At 46.1% G+C, this 14,702-nt stretch overlaps 1 long non-coding RNA gene across 3 annotated transcripts in view; it reads left to right on the top strand.

The window, feature by feature from the left end:
• Window positions 1-14,702, top strand: part of LOC128851263 (uncharacterized) — a 140,585-nt gene that overhangs the window by 88,515 nt on the left and 37,368 nt on the right. The window lies entirely within an intron of this gene.

The following is a 14,702-nucleotide window of genomic DNA, read 5'->3' as shown; positions in this document are numbered from 1 at the left end:
AAAGAAAGAAAAAGAAGAAACCCCCAAGTCATGTATTTCAGACTGTCTCCTTAGGAATGACAGTGGCTACTGACAGTGGCCACCACTTTCCACCTTGTGTGATAGTCGGGCATGCCCCACCCTAGGAATTACATCAGTATCATGTAACTGCGCCGGCTCGACTGCCGGTAACACATACCCTGCAGCCAGACAGCATGGTGGGATGGAGAATCTTGTGCCAAACCAGCCCTGCCTTCTCCTCTCCCAGCGGGTTGTTGGGCAATATTGGATTGGTTGCTCAACCTTTCCGAACTGCAGTTTCTCCATCAGGGCGACGATGCTAACAGTGCTTAAGTAGTCTTTGGAGTGCTTTGAGATTTATGGAAGTGAATTAGAAGAGATAGAAAAGGGTGTGGGGGAAGGGAAGGGATGCAGGAGCCAGGAATTTAATTGGGAAATCTTTCTCATTATATCGCCTTTGTATTTATTCTGATGCCATTGCTACCATTGGCTTTTTAGACCTATATCAAGACCATGGTTAATGCAGGACCCTGAACCTTGCTGTTGCTGCGGAATGATGCTTGACATCATTACTGTGCGAACAGCAGCGGCAAGGCTGATAAAAAATATTTGTGTCTCCTCTTCGGGATGGGAAGAGGTCCTGGCACCATGGTTTGCCCAGATTTAACTACAGGTAATGGAGTTTTTCCTGCCGACGTATCAGGACGATGCATGGCTGTATGGCATGGTCTTTCATAGCATCCTTGCTGAGCCAGCCCTGCTCTGTAGGCTTTCTTGTCTGGCAACAGGTGGTCAGTTACCATTTTGGGACTTGGGCCATGCCAGCCGTGTGTTGCTCAGTCAGGCAGGGAACAGCTAATGACTCTGCACTTGCTCAGCAGTTGTTGCATCCCTCTCCTGGGATCTCTAGCTGAGCTCAGCCCCGCGTGTATGCACACGCAGGGGAATGGGATGAATTCCGGCAATCCTTCCTCCTCCTCCGCAATGCTGGGACTGGCTGGTGAGCCAGCATCAAAGCAAAATTTCCAATTCGTGTCTGTTTTCTCGGAGGCTGCCTGGCTCCAGCATTAGCTCTCAGTGGCGTTGAAGCTTGCCTGGGAATGGGCGCGACTCCCGCATAGCTCCTGGGTCAACTCTCATTAGAAAGGGCGTATGCTTCAGAGAGGGTGAGCTGCGCCTCTCGTTTTGTTTTGCCGCATAGCAGCCAGGATGCAAAGCCAGGATGCAGAGCTGGGTTTCTTCCCCAGGGCTTGTTCTCACCAGTACTCATCCTGGCTGGCAGCCCTGGGTGGTGCAGAGCGGTGATTAATGCCGTCACAGTGGCGATGCCCTGGATGGCTAAACCCTTCCTGCGTGTGCTGGGCTGCTCTGCTAGAACCCTGGGTGAGTGCTCCATTGGAGCTGCTCTGTGATTTGGGGTGGGGGTCTCACCCCTTGCCCTGAGTTTCCCCATGCACTCTGAGGTGATGAAAGATATCTCCAGGGTAGAAGTCACAGCCCCCAGTTCTGGTGCTACTATCCTCCAGCGCACTCCCAGAGCTGGTGGCCCAGTTATAGGAAAAAAACCCACAGTGGGTAGTTTTAGGTAGAAAGAGAGGAGTGGTAAGAGAGCTAAGGAGTGAGTTGTTCTACCCTCTCCAAATGAAGTGGAGAGAGACAGTCTTCAGAAGCTCCCAAAGGGATGATTCCCAGCTTGGCAGTGCCCAGTGTTACTGGGATTACTGAGTGAAACACAGAGGTCCTGTCCCCACATCTTCCCATTGACCTGTGTCATCATCACTCATGTTTTGGGTTCATCAGGGTGCAGCAACCAGAGTAGCTTGGATTCTTTTAGGAGGCAGGGGGTGTGTGTTGCTCACACTCTCCTTCAAGGAGGAGGATGAACAGGTTGCTCAGAGAGGCTGTAGATGCCCCATCCCTGGAAACATTCAAGGTAAGGTTGGACAGGGTTCTGAACAACCTGATCTTGTTGAAGTTTGCCCCGCTTATTGCAGGACGGGTTGGACTAGGTGAACCTTAAAGGTTCCTTCCAGACCATATCATTCTATGATTCTATGAGGGCAGCCTAGATGGGCAAGTAGGGTGAAGAACATCCTCCTGTACTGCACCAGCATGTAGTGGAGTGGGCAGCAAAGCAATGGTTATGTGCATGGATGGTAGGTCTAAGCACTTAGTTTGCTCAGTTAGAAACAAATTGCTCCCAAAGTGGGTGTTTCTGGGCCTTTTTAAAGGCCACTGCTGATTAACGCAGACCCAGTCTGTGCCTCCTTTCTGTTAGTGAGATGTATTGGTCTCAAAGCCATATGCAGAGACCTGTTTTATTGTGTCTTCCCACAGGACATGCCTTTTTGGGCACCGAAGGACAGCTCTGCATTTTTTGGAGCACAGAGTGAATACTTCCAGCAAATACTAGAATAAATACACTTATCTGTTTCATGTGAGTATATACAAGGCTGTGCAAGATAACTGCACTTGAAGAGATCAGCTACTTGTTTTACCCCCACTGCTTGTTGGTCGGGGAAACTGAAGTCTTCATGTTTCTGGCGTTATACCGTAAGCCAGTCAGCTGAAAAACTGGATCCCTTAGACAAATTTAGTCCAGTTTTTGGGTAGTGCACATAAAAAACAGCTAAAAAGAGAGGCACGTAGCCACATTTGGTGGCTCATGCCTTCCACAGCCAAACAGCATTACCATGAAATCCACACATCCTTCTGCACTGCTGCACCCAAAACCATTTCAGTCTGCTCATAGCAAAGGACGTCATTGAGCCTGCTTGCAATGGGGAACCCACCTAGCTGGTGTGACTCTATTTTCTCTCTTCCCTGGGAGTTTATTCTGTAGATTCGGTTCCGCGATCTAATTCGCAGTTTGGTGTGGCAAAACCACAGTGTGCTGGCATGGCTGAGAGGGAGGAATGAATAGAAACAATATCATGAGTTGGTCCTGGTGCAAAAAAAGCTTGTGTGGGGAGGGTCACAGACGTAATCGCATTGAAACCTTGGGAGTTGCAACTGAATGGGGACCAGCTTTCTGTCTCTCCATTCTGCCATGCTCCTTGTGGTGATTTGGTTGACAGTGTTAAACAGAAAAGTCTCTGTAGCCAAGTACCTGCGCACAGTTTGTTCCTTTCAGCTCTTGCTCTTACAGTTACCAGCACAAAGTGGTGGATATGGGAGAATTTTTAGTATTTCTTCTCACATCCTAATCTTTTCCTATATTTACATCCCATCCTGGTACTCTCTATCAGCATTGGTCCTAAGCAAGACCATCAAGGTATGAGGTTGAGAGGAACTGCACCACGTGCCAGGCTTGGGGCTGGATGCCCACACTGGCCTTTTTTGTCCTTCTTGCCCTGGATGAGCCAAGATCTTCCTCCCAGCCACCGAGTTTCTGTATGGCACGTGCAGAACTGGGTTTTGAACCCAGTTTTGCTGGCTGATTTCTCAGCAGTGGGTTGCTTGCTCATGTCCTCACTGCAGTGCTGAGAAGGAGCCACCAATGCCCAGTGCTGTGGTCCAGCAGGTGATTATTTCTAACTGGCCTGAGAGAGCCCCTTTTGGAAGAGTGGAGAGGGCGCACATCCTTCCTCTCCACAGCCTTCTTCCAGCACACGGCATTTCTGAGATGCACCTTTTCCCCAGCTCAGTGTGCAGTAACGCCAAACCTTCACTTTTCTTTGATCCAGGCTTTTAAAGAAGCAGTGTGATGCTCCTGTGCTTGCCAAACAGCTTTGATACTGCCGTGCAATCTGGTGAGCATGTGTCCAGGTTGACAGGGCTTATAAACATCCATTTCCTTGCAGAGCTTCCCTTGCAGAAGTTGAGAATAAATGAAACCAAAGCTCACTACTGCAGTTTGAGTGTGTAGGGGTATTTTTTCCTAATGACCCATGTCTTTTTAGAATTTATTACTAGATGCAAGGGGATGCTACATCAGTGTGTACCTGCTGTGTCCCTTGGTAGCTCATAGCTCTCATCCCAGGTGAAAGAGAGGACACTAACAACAGCTAGGTCCCCAAAAGGTGCTTTCCTGTAAAACGGATGAATTGCTTTAATGGTAGGTGGCTCGCTGCAAACTTGTGGCCAGAGGAAGATGGATGGTTTTGAGCAGGAGTGTTGTGACCCGAAACTTAAGCCTGTAACTGGGTCACTGCCCTTCTTTCAAGTTGTTTTCACTGGGCTGGAAGCTTTATTGTTACATCCAGTGAGGATCTGAAAGGTTGCTTAACCCTTTGGTATGCAGTGAAAGCAGAAAGAAATGATAACACAATAAATCCAGAGCAAGGCAGTGACCTCAAAGAAAACCCTGAAAGGCTGGAAAAAATCCACAAAGGAGTATGCTGGGTTTGTATTGCCTGCTCAGCAAACAGCCTGCATCTGAGTTGGGCTTGCACCAGAGGTTTATTCAGAAATTCAGTGCCATTCAGGATGCAACGCTGGTAACAGCACTTTCTTCCTCTCCGCTCTCCTCCCTTCATCTTTACTCTAATGCATTTGACTGAATTACAGTGCAAATCTGTGGCTGTATAAATACCAAGGCAGGGATGGAGGGGGAAGCCAGCAGAAACCACAGGCATTGTTTAGGCAGTTCTTTGATGTAGTTCACCCATGAATATAAACTCTGTGAGCCTTGTGGGATGGTTTTGGGCTAAAAGGGGCTTGAGACTGTTTTTTTGAGTGCCTTATAAAAACACATCAGAGACATTTCCCTTCCCATCCTTTCTCTCTTAAGGTATGTTCTCTGCAGAAAAGGTGCTTGTGCTCTTGGCTCCCAAGATTAAGCCCCTTTTTTACTGCACCAATACTGCTTGGGATCCACACAATTTGCACATACATTAAATACTCAAAGGAATTAAGTCCAAGCCAGGCACCACGAGGTGTGATAAGTCACACTTCCTTGCATATGCAGCCTGTTAATAAACTTTGCCCATAGAAGACAAACAGGAAAATCATGAGTGAATGGGTCGATGAGTCTTTGGAGTATAGAGACAGGAACATAAGACAGTGAACAAAAGGTAGAATTTCTTCTTCTAAATTAACATCTTGGCCTTTGCTGAGCTCGTTGGGAACAACGGGTCACTCGAGGTGGATCCTGCAGCCAGTGTTGGAGTCAGGATCAGGACCACACTGGCAGTGCTGGGTCTGAGGTGAGGAAGGATGTGAATTTATTTGTTTGGGAGTGCCTGAGGAAGACTAGTCCATGGTGCTTAAGGCCTGATGCTTAAGTACCAGCTCCCAGGAAATTGCCATCAGAGTAATTAGTGTGTGCTGACTTATTTGTACAGTGATAACAGCAGGAAAGTATCGAAGTAGGAAAACCAAACACATTATTCATCTGAACCTTCAATCCGCAGCCTGTACCTGACAGTACACTATTTGCGATATGCAGGTCTGTTTTTAGGCTTCCAAGTCAGGCAGTCTATTTTTATTTCGTTTTGTGTTTTGTTTTTTATTTTGCTGACATAATTTGAAAATAAATCTGTGCTTAGAGATAAACAAGCACATTTTTAAAATAAGCCTTTTGAATACCAAAGAGTGTTTTCTGGGTGAGTGCTGAAGCACCAGTACAAGGCTTTCAAAACTTGTGTCGTTGCAGGTGGGATGGAGATTCTGCAGACAGCAGCCGGGCTTGGCAGGAAGATCTCACTGTGCAGACGCGGCTTTGGATTTTGAATGAGATCCCTATTTCTATGGGAGCTATTTGGTGTGGCTGTGAACATCTTTTTTAGACCAGATTTCCCTGCTCAAGTGAATGAGTGCTGCTTATCCAGCCATGTTAGAATTGCCTTTTGAGATGTGAACATGAAGGAGAAGGTTTAGGAACTTGGGTCATAATTATTATCAAGGAGAGGCTGTGCGAGAATGGCACAGGGCCATAGGAGTTTGTGGTTGTGAGGCACCTGAGAGGGATGTTTGAGGAAGGGCATCCCTGTATGTGTGAATGTATGGAAGAGCTGGTAGAGAGCAGGAACTGTTTGGAAATCAGGAAAGAAGCGGGTGTGGAGAAATGCATGGATTCACCTTCGAATAGAAACAGTGGGAATGAACATGTTTGTTCTGCCATTCCTTTCCATCCCTCCCCTCTCCTTCTGTGGTGGTGTCACTTCTAGCCACCCACAGCAGCAATTCCCTGCCAGACACTTGTGTGAAATCCTTTGAAAGCTCCTCTTCTCCTTTGACAATTATAAATAAAAAGGGTGGAGGCAGAAGACAGGCTGTCTGCAGGGGAAGAGACCTGGGAGGCCCCAGGGTTTCTCCTGGAAATGGATTTTGTGAACAGCTGAGGAATCACCAGGCAAAGCACCTCCCACAGCCAGCAGCTATGTCTCAGCACCCCTATCTGCAAATGCAATGCAGATAAATTGGAGTTAAAGTGCCTTTTTTAAATACCAAAGGCTTTTAAGGATTCGAGCCAGCCATCAAAAAGGTGAGTTACCATCTCGATATCTTGAGATCTTTGCATGGAGCCTGCATGCCTCCCTGGGAGGTGAGGCTTAGGCAAACACTCTGTGCTAAATGATTGAAACTTGTGACCTCCCTTTGTGACCTCCCTTATGCAAGATTCAGCCTGGTTGACCCATTGGTCCTTAATGTCTTACAGTGATTGCAGTGCTTTGCAGCCCCAAAGATTCATCCTGGTCCCTAGCTCCTACTGAATTCCCCAGCCATCAAGTGCAGGTCCAGGTCAGGATGAGACTGGACTTTGACAGCAGCTTCCAGGTTTCTTAAGGGACAATAGCAGCTCCTTGATTTTTTGTGCTATAGGTTAGTTCACTCTTAATCCTATGGCTGTCTGAGTAGGGCTGCACATTTTAACCTCTGAAGGAAGGAGGGAAGGCATTACAAAGACACAACCATAAACCAATACCATGATGATTAGAACATCATACAAACCATCCAGGAGCTGGGATCTGCTTTCTATTTGCAGGAAGGACTGGGCCAAGGCTTTTACCTCCTTAGGGCTTTTCAGCTCTCTAAGAAAGGATGCAGTGAGGAACCACATCCAGGGACAGGTTTTTGTGGCTTAGAGGAGCCCAGCAGATATGAAAGTCCTGGAGTTGAGAAGCACATACGAAACCTGGAAGCCTACGTATGATTAACAACAATGGGTGTTTTGGAGCATCAGAGTTGGAAGCTTTGTTCCCAAGTAGGGAGCTTCACTCTGGTGCCTTTAGTCTGTGGGCATGGACCTCCTTATGCTCATTCAGCCTATGTGAACAGGAAAATTAAGATGTGACAGTAATAGAAGCAAAGCAAAATCATTAGCAAGGCATAAAACGACAGCAGATTTAAAAAGCATGCATGTGTGCATAATGTACATATGCATTTATACATAAAGCTAGATGCTTAAGACTATTTTTACATATCTGTGACTTTTAAATACTGTTTATGATTTTTGAACACTTCCCAATCTATAAACTTTTATAGTCTCTCCTCTGCTTAGAAAGAAAGGCAAAATTTTGTTGTGTGTGTTCTCACATGACTTCAGAAGCTCTAGCTTTTGAAAAGTGCACCATATCTTGAGAATCTGAATGTCTTGAGAATCTGTGTGGGTCTGGATGAAGTTGCATGGTTTTATTTGTTGGGGTTCCTGTTGGAAGAAAGAAGGAAACCCAAGACAATACACCCTTCCCCACCAGGAGAGCTGGTGAAGCTCTGTATGCTATGGATCATGCTAACAACATTTTAAGGGAAGCTGTGCGCTCTCTTCTGGGGAGAGTAGGCTCTTTTCCTCCTACAAAACAGTCACGGGGGATCAAGTAAATCCCAGAATCACAGAATTGTTTAGGTTGGAAAAGACCAATGCAATCATTTGCATCATTCAGATCCCAAACTGGCCTGCCACCAGGCTTATGATAACATTGACAGGAGTTGTGGTGGTTTGCCTTTTGATGATGTTGTGTCATTATTGCTGCTGCTGGAGACAAGTTTTGGCAGGGCTCCATTCCACACACACATCCCCAGGTTAATTAGTCCTCCTACTTCCACATTTTCTTCCCCACCCTCTTCCTAAGCCATTAAGACCAAGTGTGGTCAGAAGTGAATCTCCATATTAAAATATTTAGAGCTTTTCTAATGCCAGATGCCAGAGAAACAGTTCCTGTGGGCTTCACAGCGTTTGAGCTGAGTGACTTCAAAACACCTGTATTAATATAATGTAATACTAGCTTGGAAGAACATGTATCAGCAGAAATTAATGGGTTTTCTTTAACAGCTGCACGCAGCTCTCTCAACAAATGCACTCAGCTCTGATTCATATCTCAGTCATCGCTGGCACTTCTTCTCCAACTTGCTTTGCTGACCCTTGATTTAAGAGCACAAGAGATGTCAATTGGGATCTCCAAACTATCTGCTTGCCATCTCTGAGTTTTGGGGAGCCACAGATTTGCTGAGAAGGTGTTGTTCTGCTAACAGGTTTTTGAGTGATGGGCAGTCTGATGTATTGCCTGTGCTCTCTATAAGATCCTCCTGAACATTGTCTCTAGCCTGGAGGCAGGATCTGATATTTATCCTTGTGGCTGCTGCATGAGAGAGCAGACCATTAGCAGATGGGGCACTGAGGCGCAGGCTAATTGAATTGCTGCTGCCATAAGCTGGACCATGGGGAAGGAGAGGAAAAGGCTCGTGGTCCAGTGTGTCATACATTGCAGTGCCAGTCGGTAGGCGTCACAGCTCCAGGCTAAATCACAGCTGTGTCTGGAAAACCACATTTTCTGCATCTGAAGCGGAGAAGCCCAGCAGCCCTTAGGTAGCTTGTCCTGAAAAACTATCAGTAACTGGTGAAATCTCAAAAGGAGGAATTTAGGAATGGTGTCAAAACATGGCTGGTCTCCATTACTTTTTACTGCTGTTTTAAGAAGGTCAGAAAGTCACCCTGCTACGATAAATAACTGTCCTCTTGCTCACTGCAGTGTGACACCCACAGAGACCTCCCTGGCTTGTACTCACTGGCTGGGGTAGCAGGACCATGCTCCATGATGGGGATTTTTGGCTTAAGCATCTGTGTAAAGTGATTCCTTTCTCAATTGTATTTCCATTTCTGCATCCACTAGTAAATCTGACTGCCAAATGTCTGTGGCCAGCTCTGCCAGAAAGCTAATTGAAGGGACATCCCTCCAAACAATGGCCAATATTCAGCTCTGAACTCCTTCTCTAGAGGTAAAAAAACCCCAAACAAACAGGGAAGTTTTGTATACCTTTCATAGAATCGTAGGCCAGTTCAGGTTAGAAGGGACCTTGAAAGATCATGTTCCAACCTTTCATGGAAAATGGGGTGAGATTATCTAGCACCCTGTCCAGCTGTAACTTGAAAACCTCCAGTCACAGGCACACCACTGCATCCCTGGGGAGATTGTTCCAGTGATTTGTTGTTCTCACTGGAAAATATTTCTTTATTACATTCTGCTTTGTTTCTGCCCTATCTGTGTAATTTTTTGTCTGGTTGTGATTTTTCCCACTTCCTTAGCTGGAAAAAAGTCAGGGTTGATTTCTTGGTTTAACAGCATCACACATAGCCGCTCGTGGTGGGGATCTGGCACTTTTGCCACCGTTCAGCAAAATTCACGTCTTAGTTCTGATGGGATGTAGAGGATCTGCAGGCTGTGAAGTAATCCCTGGGGCTGGAGGGCCCCAGTCACCAAAAATCTAGCCTCTTATTCTCTATACTTGATTGACATATAGGTTTTAAGGTCATGGTGCTTGTTTAATTTCACCTACTGTATAACAGAAAAGCCTTGAATTAGTTTCTGCTCTGGATTCAGCAGTTGTGGATGGAGCCAGATGAGCAAGAGAGATAAGGTGGTTGGAGGTGTTCAAGGCCAGGTTGGATGGGGCCTTGGGCAGCCTGATTTAGTGGGGTGTCCCTGCCCATGGCAGGGGGGTTGGAACTAGATGATCTTTAAGGTCCCTTCCAACCTTAACTACACTATGGTACTGATACTATGATCTTATTTAAAAAATTGCCAGTGCTGGACCATTGGCCGTGCCAGTTAGAGGACTTTGCCCTCTGTTAGTTAGCTGCAGTGTTGAAAAACAGTATCTTTGTTTATGGTTTGTGTTCTGTCCAGCTTCAACTTTCAACCTTTGGTCTTGTTATACCTTTGTCTGGTAGACTGAAAAGCATTCTTTTTGACAGGTACTTACAGGCCGTGAGGTACCTTTCAACATTCTCTTTGATTGACTTCCTTGAGCTTCTTGGTACAAGCCTGGTTTTGTTCTTGCAGTTTTTCTCTGAACTCTCTCCAGTTTTTCCAGAATTATTCTTGAAGTGTGGGTACAAGTATTAAACCTCACACTCCCATTGACTGTGCCAACCCAAGGCCCAAAGATAACCGGGCCCCCCTGCTGGTACGTGACATCCCTCATTTGTGTGTCCAAGTGTTGTGGACCTGCCATGCAAGCTCGTGTTGGGCTAATTATGCCTTTTACCTCAGCCAGTCCTGTAGGTCTCATATGTTTGAAAAGTTTCCATATAGCCATTTTTTTAATATGTCAAGTGTCTCATTAGTCTTTTTGATGTTTTTTTTTTCTTGGTTTGTATTCTGAAAGGAGTTTTAGTCCAACTTTTCTCATTCTATCGACCACATATCAAAAATCTTTATATAGCTGAGAGCTGCTAGGAGCATATTTTACAGAGCTAGGGGAAGGAAGATGGTTCACAAGAGGGAAATAACACTGAGATAACACTCCAGCGTGTGGTGGGACAGGACAGACTGCATGCCTCTGGGCTTGAGAATCCTGCAGTTTTGTTGACCTCTTCTGCTCTTGATGGATTGTTTTCTCCTATGGAGATTAACCATGGCGATGGCTTACGTGCAATGCCCATTGAGCCAAAGCTGTTGTTGCTGGGTACAGAGCATAGCACCGAGCTCCTTGCTTCGGAGGCATAGATTGGCTGCCCCTGTTGAGGATCTGGGTCAATGCAAGTGTATTACGAGACATTTGACACAGAGGACTGACTGCATTTTGAAGTGAAATTCTTTTATTATCATTTTTATGTTGTTTCTTACGTATAATGACTCAGAGGAAACAGAGGTGTTGATCTGATGGGAAAACTAGAAAGACTCTTGGTAATAACAACCAGATGTTTCCTTAGCACATGTGCTTAAGCCACTGTTGAAGTTGGTGCATTCAGCAGCCCTGCTGGTGCATTTTACTGCCTGCTGCTATGTGTCACGTTAATTTATTAGCAATGTGGGAATGGAGGAGGGGGAAAGTTCGACAGCATCTGAAGCAGGGATAACCAGCTGCTGAGGAAGCGTGGAAGAGGAAGGCAATCCAGATCGTAACCCAAATTACTCTTGCTTTACCATTCTGGTAGAGTGTTCGGAGGTAGTCTTGCATGTAATTGTCCCCTGTTGTAAGTACTGTGCCCCAGGTTTGCTTGGTTACAGGTCGCTATGTATCTGTGCTATTTCAGCTCAGTCATGCAGGCAAGACAGTTGTCCGTCTGAACATTTTAAGGTCCGCTTGTGCAGCAACTGATGTGTGAAAAGATACTCCTGTCTGACCCCTTGTTTGTGGGAAGCTGTTTCACTCCCTGGTTGTATCTGCATTTAGCACTTCAACGCTGCCTTGCTAATCCCTGTGCCAGAGTTGTCAGCATGCGGTGTTCCTCCCAGAGAGGGTCGGCTTCAGGACAACTCATCTGCCTTGTGCCAGGGCTTCAGGCAGCCAGGATGCTCCTGGAAGCTGCGCTTTTAATGTCACTGTGTCAGTGTCATGTCTGGCCCAGGGGAATATTGCTGGCAGCCTGAGGATGTTACTGCATAATTCCAGATGCCCTGAGCTGTGCTGTCTCTTTCTAGGCTGCACATTGCAAACCCTCAATTGACAGTCACAGTCACAGCCCTTCCAATGTGTACCTGGCCCTAGTGCGTAGTGGAGCTCCTCACACCAGACTGCTTTTTCTCCATCTTACTTAATGAATTCTGTTGCTGGCGAATTTTTCAACATCACAGAGAGCATGTCTTCAGAGCAGTCTGAAGTTTGTGGAGCTCATCTGAAAACTCTGTCATGGACATCTGATCTTGAACAGTGCTCAGCTGCCGGAAGTTCTTTGAATAAAAATAGAATCTCCCATCTCCTTAAATCAGGGCATCACCGCCTTTCAGGGATGAAGAGGTGACACTGGAGGTTGTCCAGGTTAAAATGGGGGAAGAAGATGGAAGCACGTAGTTGGCATGTGGCAAAGTACTTCAGTGGGGTAGAAACACTGATGTGGTATCTGTGAGATGGATGGCCCAGAGGCGTAAATCTCATCCTATTCGTGTTTCTTCCTCTCTAATGAGGGACACAGCATCACGACCGGGCCAAGGACGGGCCATCAGGTACATTTGGTTACATGGCAGGGAGCAGACCTGGTCCAGTGATTCACGGGATGGAAATGCATGTCATGAATATGCTGGAACTAGATGATCTTTGAAGTCCCTTCCAACTCTAACTATTCTATGATTCTATAAATAGTGCTGTACAACCCAAGAGGAGCCTGCAGTGACTTGGTATGTGTGTGTGAGGACCTCTAGAGAACCAGGCCCCCAAAACAGCGTAGCAAGTTTTGGAGCAAGAGAGTGTGGCATGCAAATGCTTGACACATAATTACAGAAAGCAGCAAGAGATGGTCATAGAAACTCATCTCTCTGGAGCTGCAGGTAGTATTGCTACCCTTGGGCGTTACATGCTCTTTCCAATTCCTGTCTTCCCAGTTGTCATTCCCATGCAGCCAGGGAGTGCCAGAGTGATTTGTTTCCTCCGCACCAGTTAGGAATTTGTTTCCCTTTGCAGTGAAGTGATCTACCTCGCTCAGCTTCCCTGACCCTCCTCTCCCAGCTTCCCCAGCAAAAATCTTTGAGCCATGGTGGCTTTGTACCTCCTTTGCCATACTCTGTGGCCAAGGGAGGCATTTTTGTCAGTCTAGACCAACCCTTCTGCTTTTCCTGCCAGCCTGTCATTTCACAGTGGTCTCCCTGACTAAGAACATTAAATCTTGCCATCCAAAGAAGACTTGTAGACCTCTCCTTTGCTTTGATTCTCCATCTCTTTCAAATTTTCCCTGAAAGCAGATGAAGGCTTGTAGTGTCTTTCTTGCGACCATTATGCTTGACAGCCAGATTGAGTGCGCCCTCAGCAAGTTTGCAGATGACACCAAGCTGAGTGGTGCAGTTGCTGTACCAGAAGGACGAGATGTCATCCAGAGGGACCTGGATAGGCTGGAGAAGTGGGCCTGTGCGAATCTCATGAGGTTCAACAAAGCCAAGTGTAAGGTCCTGCACCTGGGTCAAGGCAATCTCTGTTTTCAGTACAGGATGGGGGATGATGTGATTGAGAGCAGCCCTGCAAAGAAGGACTTGGGGGTGCTGGTCCATGAGAAGCTTGACATGAGCTGGCAGTGTGCACTCGCAGCCCAAAAGGCCAACCGTATCCTGGGCTGCATCAAAAGAAGCGTGGCCAGCAGGTCGAGGGAAGGGATTCTGCCCCTCTATTCGTCTCTTGTGAGACCTCATCTGGAATCCCGTGTTTAGGAATCCTGGAATCCTCAACGTAAGAAGGATATGGAGCTGTTGGAATGGGTCCAGAGGAGGGCTACGAAGATGATTGGGGCGCTGGAGCACCTTCTCTACAAGGACAAGCTGAGAGAGTTGGGCTTGTTTAGACTGGAAAAGAGAAGGCTCAGAGGAGATCTTATAGCGACCTTCCAGTATCTGAAGAGGGCCTACAGGAAAGCTGGAGAGGGACTGTTTACAAAGGCTTGTGGGGATAGGACGAGAGGAAACAGGTATAAACTGGAGAGGGGCAGATTTAGATTGGACATTAGGAAGAATTTCTTCACTATGACAGTGGTGAGGCACTGGAACAGGTTGCCCAGGGAAGTTGTGGCTGCCCCATCCCTGGAGGTGTTCAAGGCCAGGTTGGATGGGGCCTTGGGCAGCCTGATCTAGTGGGAATGTCCCTGCCCCTGGCAGGGGGGTTGGAACTAGATGATGTTTAAGGTCCCTTCCAACCCAAACTATTCTGTGATTCTATGACTGTTTACATCTGGCTGGTGTACACGGCACAAGCTCCTGGAGATTCTGAAAATCTTTAGTTCCACATAAAGTAGCTACATACTGTGTTTCTGCTTCTGTCTGTACACGAACATCTCCTGTTTTTGACAAAACTTAGAATTTAATCTAGATCTGATTTTTATAGTTTTTCCTGCCTCCTTGTTAGACCAGTGTTTTATACCTCATGGAGCAATGCCTGCATTAGCATTAGTCAACATGCAATAGAGTCATTTTGCTAGTGTTTATGAATCTGTAGTTGAGCACAGAAATTCTTCTAGGATAGATTTTAGATATAAAACTAACTTTATTGCATTAGACATTAAAGTCTATTTAATTTGATTCAAGTAGCTCAATGTTTCCTTTGTCAGCATTTGAGCTGACTGTTTTTTTTTCGCTATTGAAATTGAATGCACCCTTGGGAGAGAATCAGCTTCAATAAATACCCCTTTTTGGGAAAACCATAATGACATTTCTGAGAGGGCTGGCTAATGACTATACATCTAAATTTTCTGACTGTGTTTGTATTTTAAATGACTCTGTTTCTAATGCAGGTTACAACGAAAAGTGTAAAAAGTAATGAGACCTAAAGCAAATTTTCAAACTGTTGAAACAAAGTGCTTCAAATCAAAACAAGGTTGAATTTAGCAACCTTCAAAATTT

This window comes from Cuculus canorus, chromosome 2, assembly GCF_017976375.1.
Source record: "Cuculus canorus isolate bCucCan1 chromosome 2, bCucCan1.pri, whole genome shotgun sequence".
Classification (NCBI taxonomy): Eukaryota; Metazoa; Chordata; class Aves; order Cuculiformes; family Cuculidae; genus Cuculus; species Cuculus canorus.
The sequence above is the reverse complement of the archived record's forward strand: the minus strand, read 5'-3'. Positions and strand labels throughout refer to the sequence as shown.